General features: G+C 39.2%; 1 long non-coding RNA gene across 1 annotated transcript in view; it reads right to left on the reverse strand.

Annotated features, from left to right (window-relative positions):
• Positions 1–17,011, reverse strand: part of LOC310843839 — a 237,494-nt gene that overhangs the window by 46,291 nt on the left and 174,192 nt on the right. The window lies entirely within an intron of this gene.

The raw sequence follows: 17,011 nt of genomic DNA on the forward strand, positions 1-17,011 counted from the left end.
AAAGACTGGAGTATGCACCTTTAAACAAAAACAAAAAACACAAAGTATGCAGTTGGGCCCTACAACGAAATGTTACACGGGGGTGTGGGAGGGGCTTCCTTTTCTCAGGTGGGAAGGCTTCCTGGAAGAAGAAAGCCTTATCACATGAAAACACACATTTTGAAGGCATGGACTCAGCTGGCTCCAGTGTGTGGCCTGATCCTCGCTTTCAAGGACTGTATGGTGTCTCAGCTGAGAGCTTTGAAGGGAATACTGGGGCACTTGGGGGGAAGAGGCGGCCATGCTGGCTGGGGGGCAGCTTAATGCCCTTGGCATGCTCCTTCTCCCTTTCCCAATCTGCATGCGAGAAAGCATGCATGCGCAGCCTGAATTCACCTGTTCTCTGCTCTTCTGAGGTCCCTTTCCTTTCTTCTTAAAATAACATATGCATGTCTACAAACCTTGGGATTTTTCTGAATCTGCTGACCCCTCTGTTTTGTGTGTGCATGGTGCCATTTAGTTACAAAAGCGATGGCACTCCACCCCCACCCTGCCAGGAAACTGTAAACAGAGGAAATGATGTTGGTATGATTTGGCAGCTGAATGTTCATAAATTGTAGTAAATGTGCACAGGCTGACAGGTCATTATTGTAAATGCGAACTGATGAGAGTTGTGTTGGCTATTGGTCACATACATACATTAAAAATATAAACTATCCACTTGAATTTCACATACTGGCCAGGCAACAGGCAAAGTTTCTAGACAACTGTACATTTCATGGGAAATATATACAGAACTTTGTGCATATTTTGAAGTTGTGCATATTTGCTACTTGGAAACTATGGACTGGCCAATGTACATGATTCACTGTTTATATGCAGGTTCTCCATGCCTTTATCTGACTGTGTCCTGTGAACAAGGTTTATACACATTTTCCAAAAAGCTCACATTGACTATAAATCCTGCAAAGGATGTGATTGAATTATGTCTTTATGGAACATGAGACGAGCCAGTTTCAGACTCCATCTTAGCTATGAAGCCACAATTACTTCCTCTGTAAGTTTGTACATACACAAGAGGCGTTCTCAGGTTCTCTCTTTTTCTGTTTGCATTTTCAATAGCAATATTCCCAGTTGTCCTCAGATGTTTAAAACTGTCATGATATTAAGTTATTCTTTCCTGTTCCAAATTAGTAATACTGTAAATCCTAAAACTAGCAGAAGAACGTTTTTATTCTTTGTTAAAACAGCCTCTTCAGTATGCTCTTAAGAAAGAAAAACATACTTATCTATCCAACTTGTGTCTGATTATTTTTAGTGGCCTCTCAGTCCACAGATTGTTTATATATCAAAGCTATCAGCTTATTGCTTATACAAAATGAAGCTTTTCACCATCAGTACTTGAAGTGGCTTAATTCTGAAAAGTAGTTTATTGAGTATCTCTCAGCAGTAAAATATATGCTTGCTTTTGATTTGCCAGCAGTTGCAAAGATTCAGGGGCTAAAAGAAAAAGGAAGTAGGGGGTGATGGATAACAGGCATTCTCATGTAATGCTTCCAAATATCCAGAGATGGAAAAGCTTTTTCAGCCCAAGGGCATATTTTATCATGGAAAACTTTCCAGGGGCCACATGATAATGGAGGCCAAAGACTAAAGTGGCCAGAGCAATGGCTGTGGCTCTTAACTTTGTGCATTGGTACATTCCAGCAACACAAAAGGCAGATGTTTCAACACTGTCTTCTCCTACATCTCTCAATAAAGTGTCGTGTGGCAGTTGCAGAAAGTCCTGTAGGGCCTCACTTGGTACTTAACTAATTACAAAAAATGAAGTCAGTGGTCAACCAGATATCTGTGGAAAACCAGGGACTAGAACATGGGTACAAGAGCATTCTCCCCTCTGCGGTTTCCAGCAACTGGCACTCAGAAGCACTGTTGGCTCCAACTGTGGAGGCAGAACATAGGCAGAGAAGCTATTGATAGCCCTCTCCTACATGAATTTGTCTTAAGCCACCCAAGTTTCTCCTGGGGGAGCAAGTTCCATAGTTTGACTAAGCACTGCATGAGGAAGTACTGCTCTATATCTCCGAGCATTTACTGAGCTACATCAAAAGTTCTGAGGTGCAGAATATTAATTCTTTCAACATATGAATTTCATGTCTATTCCACAAACAGGGCACCCTGTAAATCTGTTAAGTATTTAAAGTCCATATTTGCTTTAATAACCCTTTTTGTGATAATAAGTATTTCTTTGAAAATTACTGAGCCAATATTTTTAGAAGTAAAGCATTAGAACATTTTGGTAAGATTCCAATGGCTGGATTAAAAACAAGAAGAAAAATCATTGTTCAAAATGTAATTAACTCTAAATATTAAGTAGATGCAGAATAATTACCACATTCTGAAAGGCTATGAAAGCTTGCTCTCTATTTGCCAAGGTGAATGACTCACAGCTACCATAAACACAGGTTTGAAAAAGATGTGTGCAGAGGCTTTGTTTCTGTATATACGCAATAACTAATTGCATATTTAACACAGGAGTTTATTTTTATTGAAGAGGCAGATTACAGCAAAGAGCCTGAATAGTATAAGGGAATTCAACAAATGCAAAGCAATCTCTCTGCCAAAGAAAGAAGCATAATTTTCCAATATGGGAAGTTTTTATTTGGACTGTTATATTTGTCATTTGATAGCCTTAATATAAGACAGATGTTTCTAAATTTTCTTAAAACTTTATGCAAAACATTACATCATACAGAAATATCCAAGTTTAATTTCCAATAAAGACAAAGCAATCCTTAAGTTTATGACTTCGGTGGGGGGATGGGCTAAAAGTCTGCACATGGCAGCTCATATACCCTTGAAATCAATGAGAATTAAACTGTGTCTACAGTCTACTACAGCCTTCATCATTTCATCCTATGGACTGAGCAACTAATTCATTTCTGTTTCAGCCTCACTAGCAGTCATACACATGAAAAGTTCACATTTAAACTGTATGAATTTTGTTCATACTGCCTATGTAAATACAGAGTTTAAAAACATAAAATATGCACTTTTCAAAGCTTTCAGTGCATTCATCCATTAAAAATATACATTTTGTACACATCTTACATGGAATAAGTATTCCATCTTGTATGAGGAACAAAGGTGAATCTATCAGCTGGTGATGGTCTTTCCTTTGCATGCTGCTTAAGCTACTAATACTTCTGTTGGTCTACAGTTTGCTAGATATTGCTACTCACAAACACATACATGTGTGCACAAACCCACATCAAAACTGGTTGTGTTCAGGAGGTGGTAAGTGAAAGACCAAAAAAAAAAAAAAATGGTAGTAAAATTTATGGCAATCACATGAATATTCAGCAATAGGGTATTTGAATCAGTAGCTCTATAGTTTCTTGCCTGTACCCTGGAATGCTATTGGTGCTACGTTATGCATACTACTTGAGTCAAAATTTGATGTTAGTTCATGAATGTTCACTATACATTCATTAAATAAACAGCAAGGCGTTTGGAGCAAGCAGTCTTAGTGTGTCAGTCTAATCTACTTCATGTGGGTATCATGCAACCTGCAACCCTGAACTCTTTGGTGGAAAGTGAGAATTATTTCAAACAAATAAATGTAATATTTCCCCATGTATTTTTCTGAAAGCTGGGTGGTCATAAGGTCCAACCTTGGCTTCTCTTGCTTTTGAATTAATGGCAGCTGCCCTTCATGATGAGGATTCTTGCAGATTATATCAATAGGCAAACCCCAAAGAAATGCATAATCACATAGGTGGGCTTCTAAGAAATTATCTCTCAGGCACCTGAAGATAATATGTGCTTCAAAATGATGGAACTATGTAGAGTAGTAGAATGGTCTGCTATCCAGTTTTACCCGGCTTTTCTGCTTTAAGAAATATCTAAGGAGATTAGTGATGAAAAATTCAAAACAAACAAACTTTAAAAAAACAGACAAACCATAATTAAGGGCTTATCCACATTTGCTTTTTGCCCACTCTTTCCAGACACAGGTGTGCACTTAAAAGCTCTGTGTCCAAGCGGGTTCCCCTCCCCCAAAGCTTTCCTCGTGAAAACCAACTCTTTAGCATCCAATCGGAGCAAATGTCAATTCCAGTTTTCAGTAGTAATGAGCAAGTTTTCAAGAGGAAAACTCTGGAGCAACTGAATTTGGAAGGTAAGTTCGTATCAGAATTCTCAAAGAATGAATTTCTCACACATATTTTGTTACATAAATATGGTTCAGTTGCTGATATGTGGCATCTGAAGAACTTAAGTGGTCTGGAACAAAACCAAACATTCCATAGGCTCCCATCACACATACATAGTAGCATAGTATATGACACACATATACACACACTTTGAAGGGAGCACTGGAGCAGTGACAAATACTTCAGTTGTGCTTCTACTTTTCCTGCTTCAGCAGTGATGTGCAAAATGGGGCTGAAGGATTAGTCCCAGACAATCAGCTCCTCTTGCTACATCTGCAAGTCCTACTTCACACATTCCCATAGAGAGGAAAGAAGCAGAAGCTCACTTTCCCCTCTTCTACATAACAACTGAAGGAGCTCTCAGGATAAAAGCTATTAGAGATTCTTTGTGGATAAATCTTTTGGCTGAATACACACATTTATAATGTTTTAGTCTCTTAACAAGAGAGGCTTGGCACACAATGCTATGTAATTTAGTTTCTTAAACGTATTATAGCCGTGGGTGATTTCAAATAACAAGTTTTACAAACAGATGGAAAATATTTTAACCACCTTGCCCTTAACAGAGGTATGCTTTATATCCCTCCCAAGTGATTTGCTTAAGCAGCTATAATACAACTGATCAGACGAAAGCATTTCCCCCCCAATGTCCATAAAGTTTTAAAAATCTTAGTACTACAATGGGAAACATAAATTGTTGAAAGAGGTCCTAAGCCAATTAAGGAATGCATTTCTTCATGATTTACATTTCAGTTTTGATTTGGCGGTTGTGATATTTATTAGGCAAGTGAACAATTTTTTTGGCTAGAATATTATTTTGAGCTTGGTTTGAATTTCTAGCCCAGGTTTTATTCTATGGGTGGTCTGGGGTCAAAATCATTCTTGGTATATTATGTAGCAAGGTATATGAAACTATGGAAAAAAGTTCTCAGTACTTTCTTATTCTGAAACTATGGAATACTTGTCCTCATGGTACTGTTGTCATGTATTATGTGAATGCCTCTGCAACAAAAGAGATTTAGCACAAGTCTAAACACTTATGTCTGTTTAGCTGGGCCCTTCTTTATGTAGGCAGCACAGAAGCAATTGCAGCACACCGCCAAAGAAAGGTAAGACAGTGGAAGTGGCAAGGGAGATGTCTGCAATGCTGCTCCCCAAACCAGCTTTCTGGGAAAGACGGATCTGGGATAAGGAAGAGCTGCAGCATGGGCTCTTCACATCTAGCTCAGAACTTATCTTGCCAAAGCTGTATGGAAAGGAGTTGTGCCAAGTAGATTGCAAAATTGAGCACATTTTGTATTCTGTGGAGCCACAAATCGCATAGCAGGGAGACATGGCTGTGGCTGACAGTTGTCGGCTGCTAAATCACTTTGTACATAGAAATGAATAACTGCCATGTGTGATAAAAGTGTCTCATCCTGCAGTCAATAGGTATTTTCTTTCCATATCTCAGCTGAACTGAATGGGTCTCTGTGTAGAAACAGACGAAGCTGAGGATTAAATGTACTGACATTTAAAACTTTGAGCACACATACATCACTTGAGGATCTCATCAAAGTAGAAATGCAATCCGTTTGCAATGTCATGTTTTAGAGACAATGTATTCAGTCAGATCTTACACAGTTAATCCATTTTTAATTTGACAGTAACACTGCATTTAAAATGTCCAAAATGAATAAGCAAGGAGAACAGGCAGCATGCTGACTAGTAAACTACAAGTTGACAAGTTCTACATAGAAGACACAGGTCCAGGCTTGCAAGACTGGTAGCACTCATGAACATACAATTAATTATATTTAGGGAATCACAGGCTAGATTCAGAATAGTTCAGAATACATTAATCTGGGCAGCATAATTGTTGCCTCTGTGTGCTGCCTTTGCATCTGGTATAAAGTTCACATTGCTACACTATGGGCAATTTCACTCTTTGCTCACTGTTCACTGAACATGTTCACTGAAGTATGTACAACCCAAGGCATTCACTGCACACCCTGGCTCCCTTGATAGGTACACATCTATATCAGAAACACTATGGAAAATATGCATCTACCATGGCTCCATGTAACGCTTTTCATTTAAACCTGAAACAATGGAACTGATCTAGAGATGCACGACAACAAGAAATTATGGCAGTAGCCCTGTTCCACACATTATTGGACAAGTGCTAGTTGAAGACTTCATGCAACACAGGCCACTTGCAGAAAGGTGTACCGGGATCCAACCCAACGTATAAGGTTGCTTTAAAAGGTCTAATTTAAGACAAAAGAAGAGGAACCTCCAAGAAAATGTTGCAATGTAGTCTCAGTCTTACCTCCAAATAGGATTAGTCCTCTTCAGGATTCAAGTCAGCCCGCTATACCCTCCTCCAGCAGTACCTTTCATTTTCTCTTCCCCATCTTTTGTCTTTATTTTCCAAATTAGAGTCAACATTTTGCATCTTGTTTTGTACTTTTGAAAAACTCAGGCCTCTCCCACAAGCATGCCAATACCTCCCTCCTGCTTCTTAGTGGGTCCATTAAGGCTACAAATCTGTTGGCACCCACTTGGTGAATTCATTATGACAAGGAGTGTATGTACTAGCTTTGCATTGCATCTAGAGGCATTTAAAGAAAAAGAGAATGTGAATATTGAACAATACACTGTCATTTTCTGGAACTGAAATAAGTACAAGGATAAAGAACAAAAAAAATTACAAAAAATATCTGGAGTCCATGATAGCTTTTAACTATCATGAGGTGGGGTAAGGGAGGTGGAATATTTTCTGAGGATACAAGATAAACAACTTTCCCCAAAGCAATCCAGTGATTCCAAAATTTATCTTAAAAGGAATTATCCTCATATGATGTGTAGCATTGTCTGCCAAATTTATCATCACATAATTCTTTCTTTAGGAAAAGATTTACAATTATTTTTGCCTTACATTCATTTCCAAGGGATGTCAACTCCAAAACTGAAAAGATATTTAACATAGGCACAAATATCTTGGAGGGGTAAACCTGGAGAAAATGAGGGGGTTAACAAGCTTATTATCTACATAATGTACACGTGGACAGGTGCCAGCAGACAATGCAGGTTGGTTCACAAGGCTGAGTTGATCACGTATTGTCAGGGAACTGTCATCGGAAAGACAGGAAGTGGAGAGGCTCTCAGAAGGCAGGAGAGAGTCAGCAGCGGAGGAAGGCACCAGTAGGGGGAAATCGGGAAGTCTTAAGGAGAGAGAGATGGAGGCATGGCTCAGGGACTCTTCCAGCAGTAACAGCGGAGGAGTTTCAGACCCTCCCATAAGCACCCCCACTCCTCGCTGGAAACTGTCGCGCCGAGAATCCAGACGACGCGTTTCCGTCAAGGAACTTTTATGTTGGAATAGATTCCGTAGACGCCCACTGTCTACCAGCGACTGACGGAGCCATGCTTTGGGGGCTCCGTTAGAGACAGAGGTTGGCTGGCTAGCCAAAACCCGGAGGGATCAAGCTTTACGCACAAGCAGCTCATTATCCCATCATACGTATGAATGCCAGACTTAATGAAAATATGTCAGAAAATAGACTTCCGGTCGGCGCCAGCGTTTAATGGCGGTCCTAGCCTCGAGCTCCCAGGCAGGACGGCTCCGTAAGTTCGGGTCTTACCCGCTACGGCAAGCAGGGGACCCCTAAAATCACAGGCGCTGAAGCCTGTGAACAAGGAGATTCGGTGGGCACCTTTGCGCCCCCCGGTACTGTGAAAGAGCCTTTTTAAAGGCTCCGGAGCGGCATCGGGAGTGAGCGCGGTGCTGAGGATCGCTACCCAGCTTACGGAGTGAAGCCGCGTCGCCATTGACGGAGAGCGCCGATTCCTTCCTGAAATTAACAATTGGCAACAACACCCGTGAGTAAGAACTGGGAACTTTAAAGGAATGGGATTTTGAATTGATGAAGATTTGACCGAAAACGGGGAAGGCAAAAATTAAGGAAGTCAGCCCCCCCGAAACTGCATGATTATTGGAGCAATGAAAGACTGAGCTGCATTTGAAAGAAAAATCCTTTTGAACTTAGCGTAACCTGTCATTGAAAAGGCTCCCCCCCTCTACAGAGCAGGAGAAGGGGGGGGAAATGAACTAAATCTAACCTGCTAAAAGGAAAAAGTTAATGAAAGGGAAATCCCCCATCGCCGACACCTCTGGCCAGACTGCCGGAGCAGCGAGCGCCTAGACAACGAACTGTCAAATGAACTGTCAAACTCTGGTTATAAAGTAAGATCTATTGGAAACATAATAACGGGACTTTAGTGGAGGAAAATTTTAACATTTTAAGTGGCTACTAAGTAAGGTTATTGGACGGTCTATGGTTTTTGGGACTTTGATACTTTCTATTCTCTCTTGCTACCTATGCATGGATACAATCTCTCCCTTTAGAGGATTACAGTTGCACTACGGTAGATTCAGTGGGATTTTCCACTTGTAACTTTCCTGTGTGAATGACCTTGAGTTATGAGCACTCCACTGGATGAAATTTCAACAAGAAGCAAAACAAAGCAGGCGCAAAGGCAAACGCAAAAAAGAGGCTCTATATCAGGAGCAGCAGCTGTGCAGGAGAAAGTAACAACAGCATCAATGGATTCAATGACACAGGCCCTGCTCAGAATAAACCAATCTTTAGAAGTACTTACTAAACAGTCTGCAGACCTTACCAAGCAGTCTACGGAGAACTCTAAGAAATTGACTGAATTGACTACAAAATTAGACCTGAACACAACGACAATTTCATCTCACACTGACTCTATAAATCGTTTAATTCAAGAAAATACGGAAACAAGGAAAATAGCCGAGAGCGCCAGGAGCACTGCTGAGGAAACCAAGGGAGAATTTGTGCCCATTGCAAAGAAAGTTTATGAACATGATGCAGCTCTGGCATCTCTGGAATTAGAGAGGAAAAGTAAGAATTTGAAATTGAGACTGGTACCAGAGGAGGAAGAGGACAACCTTGTGGAATTTCTCACAGATAAATTTCAAGATTTCTGGAATGATGAGCTACAAGAAGAGGAGGATGAATTTGTGATAACTACAGCCTTCAGGATTGGGAGAAAGCAAGGCAAGAAACCTAGAGACTGCTTAATCTCTCTGAGATCAAAGGAAGAAAGAGACAAAATACTGAGCCTGCATTTCCAGAAGGCCTTGGTCATTAAAAATTCCCAAATACAGATCTTCAAGGACATCCCTAAGTACTTTTTGGAAGTGAGAACTCAATTTAAAACTCTAGTAGACTTACTTAAACAGAACAAAATACCATTCAGGTGGGAGTTTCCACAGGGGCTGTCCTTTAACTTTAAAGGGAAGAAAATTAAAATAAAAACTAACCAGGACAAAGATCAATTTCTGGAAAGAAACTTTGAGGACCTTCAAAAGGGAACGGCGAGTGAGAAGGAAATTCCAGACATTGCAAACTTATCTTTTGGACTGAATCCAGCACCGACTGATGAGGAGCAAGAACTTGGTGCAGTTGGTGGTAAAGTAAACTAGTAATAAAAATGTCTCTGCAACTCCTGAGCTGGAATTGTAACGGTTTAAACCACCCCCGAAAAAGGGCCCAAGTGTTTCATATATTAAAGAAAGAGCAATTAGACATAATATGTTTACAAGAAACCCACATTGCCAGGATACACAGGAAACTTTTGACAAATAAGAGACTAGGACTGGAATTTATCTCTTCAGACAAGGTTAAGAAAAGAGGGGTGGTGATTTATGTTAAAGAAAAATTGGAACCGAAAATGGTCTTTAAGGATGACCAAGGAAGATACCTGGCAGTAGAAATTCAAACTCAAGGAGAAAAAATTTTGATTGTAGGAGTTTATGCACCCAACGAGGGGAAGGCCGAATTTTTCAAGAAGTTGCATGAGACTTTGATGCACTTTTTGGACTTAAAAATTATAATGATTGGCGATATGAACGGCGTGGTCTCCACAAATATGGATAAGGCCCAAAGACAAGTAATATCTAAAGATGGGAGACTACCAAAGACTTTCTTTGAAATGACTGACACCATGGACTTGATTGATATTTGGAGAACAAGGAACCCTCTGGAAAGGGAGGGGACCTTCTTCTCTGAAGCAAAAATGACATGGACTAGAATCGACCAAATATGGATTACCAGTAACCTGGCACCAAAAGTTAAAAAAACAGAAATCTGCCCAAAAACCTGCTCTGATCATAATGCAGTAAAGATGGAAATGAAACTAACAACAGCTGGAACCTTCAGATGGAGAATGAATGACACCTTATTTAAAGATGACGCAATATACAAAAAGGCCCAAAAGACACTGAAAGACTACTTCGAGATTAATCTGGGAACAGATGTTGAAAAAAGAATAATTTGGGACGCAAGTAAAGCCGTGATGCGTGGCTTCCTAATTCAGCAGAACTCTATAAAGAGGAAAAAACAAAATGAGAAGAAGGAAAAAATTTGGAATCTAATGAAAGAAGGAGAGAAGAAACTTAGATCTAAACCTAAGTCCCAGGAGATTTTAAGAGAAATAAAGTTGTATCAGACACAATATATGGAACTGATGAACCAAGAAATAGAATGGAAAATAAAACAAATGAGGCAAAAAACCTTTGAATCAGCAGATAAATGTGGGAAATTGCTGTCATGGCAACTGAAAAAGAGACAAAAATTGAACACTGTAACATCTCTCGAAGTGGATGGGAAATTTATAAATAAACCAAATGAGATTAGTAACTGTTTTCAAAGTTTCTTTAAGAAACTATATGCACAAGGGCCAAAAAATGAACAAGAAATAGAAGAATTTATAAATAAATATGGACTCTCAAAGATCTCAGAAAAAAATAAGAGAATTCTGAATGAGAAAATTACTGACCAAGAACTAGAAGGTGCCATTCAGGATATGCAACTGGGAAAGTCACCAGGACCAGATGGGCTGACTGCGAGATACTATAAAGCACTGAAAGAATGGTTAATACAACCGTTGAAAGAAGTTTGTAACCAAATCTTGGAGGGGAAGAAGGCGCCAGAATCGTGGAAGGAGGCATTCATCTCACTTATACCGAAGACAGAAACTGAAAAACATCAAGTTAAGAACTACCGCCCTATATCACTTCTGAATGTGGATTATAAAATCTTTGCAAACATTTTAGCAAAAAGATTTTAAAAAGTTTTGTTAGAGGAGATTCATAAAGACCAAACAGGCTTTCTCCCAGGAAGACATATGTCAGATAACGTGAGGAACATTATAGACATTTTGGAGCTGTTGGAGACTGACATAAATAGAAAAGCTGTTTTGATTTTTGTGGATGCAGAGAAAGCCTTTGACAATATTTGCTGGAGTTTTATGAAAAAGAATCTTCAAGGGATGGGGGTAGGCCAAAGGTTTGAAAACGGTATAGGTGCAACTTATACAGAACAAAAAGCTAAGTTAATTGTGAATGGTGTGGTTATGGACGAGATTCCTATAGAAAAAGGGACACGACAGGGCTGCCCAATATCCCCTCTACTGTTTATATCGGTCCTGGAAGTTTTTCTAAATATGATTAGAAGGGACCAGCTGGTTAAAGGAATACAGGTTGGAGCTAGACAGTACAAATTAAGAGCATTCGCAGATGACTTAGTTTTGACATTGCAACAGCCAGAAGATAGTACAAAAAGGGTTTTAGAACTAATTGAAATATTTGGTCGAGTGGCAGGTTTTAAGTTAAACAAACAAAAGACAAAAGTGCTGGAAAAAAATCTAACTGAAGGGGAAAAAGAAAATTTTCAAAAGGAAACTGGCTTGGAAATAACAAAAAAAGTGAAGTATCTGGGGGTGAACTTAACATCTAAAAATGTGAATTTATTTAAAGACAACTATGAGAAATGTTGGTTGGAAGTGAAGAAGGATCTCGACATATGGTCTAGGTTAAGACTTTCCTTGTTAGGCCGAATTGCTGTTATTAAGATGAATGTACTGCCAAGATTGTTGTTTTTATTCCAGGTTTTGCAAATTTTGGACAAGATGGATTGCTTCAAGAGGTGGCAGAAAGAGATATCCAAATTTATCCGGCAGGGCAAAAAACCCAGAATAAAATTTAAGATTTTGACTGATGCAAAGGATAGAGGGGGCTTTGCTCTGCAAGATTTAAGACTCTATTATGAAGCAGCAGCGTTTTGCTGGCTGAAACAATGGCTACTTCTTGAGAACACAGACATCTTGGATTTAGAGGGGTATGATAATGATTTTGGCTGGCATGCATATTTATGGTATGACAAGGTAAAGACCCACAGGAAGTTTAAAAACCACATTGTCAGAAAAGCACTGTACAATGTATGGATTCGGTATAAAGAATTGCTGGAACCTAAAACCCCCAGGTGGTTGTCACCAATGGAAGCTAAGGCGTTAAAAAAACTCAATATGGAATCAGATTGGCCAAAATATAGTGAAATCATAGAATATGATGGCGAAAAATTGAAACTACAAAGTTTTGAGAAACTAAAACCTAAAGTTCGGGATTGGTTACATTATTACCAGATTAACGAAACCTTTAAGCAGGACAGAAAGTTAGGATTTCAGAAGGAGAGGTCAAAGCTAGAAACAGAATTGTTAGAACCCAATACTAAAAATCTATCTAGAATGTACAATTTGCTGCTGAAGTGGAATACACAGGATGAAATGGTTAAATCAGCTATGATTAAGTGGGCACAAGACATCGGTCATGATATCATGTTTGCTGACTGGGAACAGTTATGGACCACAGGTATTAAATTTACGGCATGTAGTGCCTTAAAAGAAAATATAATGAAAATGATCTATAGGTGGTACATGACCCCAGTCAAGCTAGCAAAGATATATCATCTGCCCAACAACAACTGTTGGAAATGTAATGAATGCGAAGGAACATTTTATCATCTTTGGTGGACCTGTCCTAGGATTAAGGCATACTGGGAAATGATCTATAATGAAATTAAGAAAATCCTTAAGTGGACTTTTGTAAAGAAACCAGAGGCCTTTCTCCTGGGTATGGTCGGCCAAACAATTCCAAAAAGAGATAGAACATTTTTTATGTATGCAACTACAGCAGCAAGAATACTCTTGGCGAAGTATTGGAAGACCAAAGAACTACCTACTCTGGAAGAATGGCAGACCAAGGTGATTGAATTCATGGGATTGGCAGAAATGACCGGCAGGATTCGTGACCAGAGGAGAGAGACGGTGGAGGAGGACTGGAAAAAATTTAAAACTTATCTTGAAAATTGTTGTAAAATTCCGCAATGATAGATGCCAGGGGACAGGATGTAGAGAATTACAGCTGGCAAAAAACTAACTTTTAAGAAAAGTTCTTAAAGGATCTCAATTATAAAAAATTGGACAAAGAATTGCTAAAAAACTTTTTAAAATAAGGATGCAGTGAAGGGGAGGTCTGGGGAAGTCGTTTTGTGTTTTTATGTGTTGTGTTTTGTTTATGTTTCTTATGTTGTAAAATTAATAAAAATTATTTGGAAAAAAAAAAGAAAATATGTCAGAAAATAAATGAAGCAGAGTTCTAGACAAGGCTATAAAACCAATGGTTGGAATCCAATACTACACAATTGGAATTTGGCATGTGCAGTGGGGTTTTCCCACTCTACTCCCTACTGAAGCCTTGTGTCCCATGAAAAGTATCTCTGTGCAGTGAGATGTTGGACCATATTCCAAAAAAAAAAACAACCCCTAATGTAAAGTGAGAAGTGAGATGGAATCCAGAGGAATATGGTCTGCTTTTGAACAACATCAAGATCCAGGCTGTAACATGAGAATGGACATGTTTCCCTCTTCTTGTAGCCTATATTTTGAAGCTCAGTCCTGTAGGATTTGGTATGTGTTACTTCACAGGGTTCATTGTTATTATCAGTGGTTTTTAGCATCAATATTAAACTGTTGGGCATGATCACTGTCCTATGCAGATCTGGGCTGATGTGACATTAGTATGCTGGCAATGACACCCCAGCTCTTCTTATGTGGAGGCAGTGCTCAGATGGATGAAGGCAACAGATTAAAGCTAAATAGAAGCAAATTAGACATGATAATTGGTAGAAAATATCAAGACTTGCACAAAGTTGATTGTTCTGTGAATAATAAAACTGGTATTTCCCTACCTGACCAGAAACTGAACCTAGCGTGCACTCCTGCTTTTTCAGAAGGTGTCAGTGGTAGCCAGCAACATATTTAAACAATTGAGTTTATTCCCTAGACTTTGACCCTACTTGAACCAGCATAGCTTTGCTATGTAGGTCCATGGTTTTTAAAAAACAAATTCCAAGTGGAGTTTCTGTAATGTCCAAATGCTTAATCTGGTATTAATTATTATTATCATTACTATGATGATGATGATGTTATTTATTTAATTTGTCAATTGCTTTAATCTTGCACAGGACAACCCAAAGCAACTTTGTTGTTTAGTCGTGTCTGACTCTTCGTGACCCCATGGACCAGAGCACGCCAGGCACTCCTGTCTTCCACTGCCTCCCGCAGTTTGGTCAAACTCATGCTGGTAGCTTTAAGAACACTGTCCAAGCATCTCATCCTCTGTCGTCCTCTTCTCCTTGTGCCATCAGTCTTTCCCAACATCAGGGTCTTTTCCAGGGAGTCTTCTCTTGTCATGAGGTGGGCAAAGTATTGGAGCCTCAGGTTTAGGATCTCAAAGTGACTTACAACCAGCCAAACAGAAAATAACCCCCAGGTGTACAATAAAACCAAGAGGGGAAAAAATAAGTTTAAAATATCCCACTCACTTCCAAAAGGTCTGGTTATATATTCTACAAATGAAGAGCTGCTGCAGAAAAGGCCCACTCTTGTGTTGCCACCCTGCAGACCTCTTGCGGAGGGGGCAAACAAAGAAGAGCCTCAGATGATGAACTCAGGGTCTGGGTTGGTTCATATGCTGTGGCATGCCTCCTAACAACATTCTGGAGGCACCACCCTGTTAAGTTTGTTTTGTGCTAGTTATACTGGTTACCTAAAAACAACAACAACAACAACAAACAACAACAAGGAGTACAAATTAATGTGCTGACATTAATCGTTAAACCCTTTTCTGTCTTTGAGACCAGTCCTTGCCAAAAGCAGCCATGACATTTCTGGACAATCTTGCTGCTTAGCTAACTGCAGCCAGGCCTACAAGGCTTCTGAAAATTCCAGTGATCTTATGGTCTTTCTGCCTGGTGATTATTATAAGATGGTGATCAGTTATATTTTTAGCTGACACCAGTTTTCTTTCTTTTAAAAAAATCTGACTTTGTTTTGTTTGAAATTTATCATTTTATCTGCTAGACTTTTTTTATCCTTTGTAAGTCATTTAGCACACAGAGAAGCACCCTATCGATGTTTTAAATAAGTAAATAAATAGAATTCTTTACCTGGGTATATGGGCACACAGACCAGTTGAAAAACACAATTAGGAAAAACCAGGAAGGTTAGTAAAGCTGAATTTCAACTGCTTCACATGACACATTATAATTAGTCTTGAACAAAATAGATATATTTCTATTTATTGTAGCAATCACGTATAAAAGTGACCCAACTGTGAAATGTATTTCACATCTTTTGCAGTAGACATTATCAGAAATCAAAACAAAAAAAATCCTGCTTCAGAAAACAAACCCTTGCATTCATCTGAAAGACTCCGTCGAAATTTGATTGCTCTTTAAAAACACGAAAGATGATGAGGATCTAATCTGAATTAGCAAATGAAATGGATGGCTACAATTTTGCTTTTAAGTTTCTTATTAGAAGTGGTCTTTATGCTATGCAATACATGGTTAAAGTGCTAGCCAGACAAATTGCTGCTGTTCCTTTGACCTGAACATAAGATGGCATAGTTCCAACCAATCTGAAGGAAGGTTTCTAGGCAGAGCATCAAATCTAGGCCCCCTGGGTCTCAGAATGATGGATTGAATTTTGAAAGTTGCAGCAGACCTCCACATGAGATTTCAGTACTGTACTTTGTTATTTGTGTACAGATTAAACATGTTCATGTGGGTTACAGCTTTCAAAACACATCTTTAACCATCTACTTAGACTCACTGCTCTCCCCTTTGGAACTGTTATTACAGGGGTAGAAGAAAAACCTGTGGGAAAAGGGCAGCAGTAACAAAGGCTGCAGTGGCAACAACCATTGTGAAGAACAAAGTCAGTGAGCAGGATCTCCTATCCCACATTACTTTCTGGAACGTTTCTTTCATGTCCATATGACATGGATTTATATATGCTCATCAAACATACATGATTTTAATGATTAGAGATATCTTCCATTTTAAAACTCTCTATCTTTCCTCTTTTAGTATTATGGCTGTGCTTTCAACTAGTTCAACTAGGGTTGCCACAAGTCCAGATTTTCCTGGACATATATGGAATACTGTGGCCGGCAGCAGTGTCTGGGCGGAAATCAGGAGAAATGTTCTGGAAAATCCGTGTGTATGGCAGCCTGTGACTTTTCCCTAAAAAAAAATGCAAAAACGATTTTGCCCAAAAAGTTTAATAACTTTGGCAAAAAAAAAAAGCTCAACAACTGTTCTGTTCAGATTTTCATTGTTTGAAATATTATTAACCAGTGTTGCACCCTCATAACTGATGCAATAAGAAGTCCAGAAGTACCCCCCTCCCCAGCTCAACATGTCCTGTGCCATTTTGTCTGTAACAAGTGCAACTCTGCTAGTGTTCATGTAGTCTGTCACTGTTTTTCACAATGCCCTTGGAAGATGCTTGCCTTATTCTCTGCACTCTTTATTTGGGCTTGGGCAATGAGGTGGTACTTTGTTTCATTATATTTTTTTAAATGCTCTGGGTTTGCAGTTGCATCTTTCATGGCACTTTTAGCA

Source organism: Podarcis gaigeae, assembly GCF_964106915.1.
Source record: "Podarcis gaigeae genome assembly, chromosome: 4".
Taxonomy (NCBI): Eukaryota; Metazoa; Chordata; class Lepidosauria; order Squamata; family Lacertidae; genus Podarcis; species Podarcis gaigeae.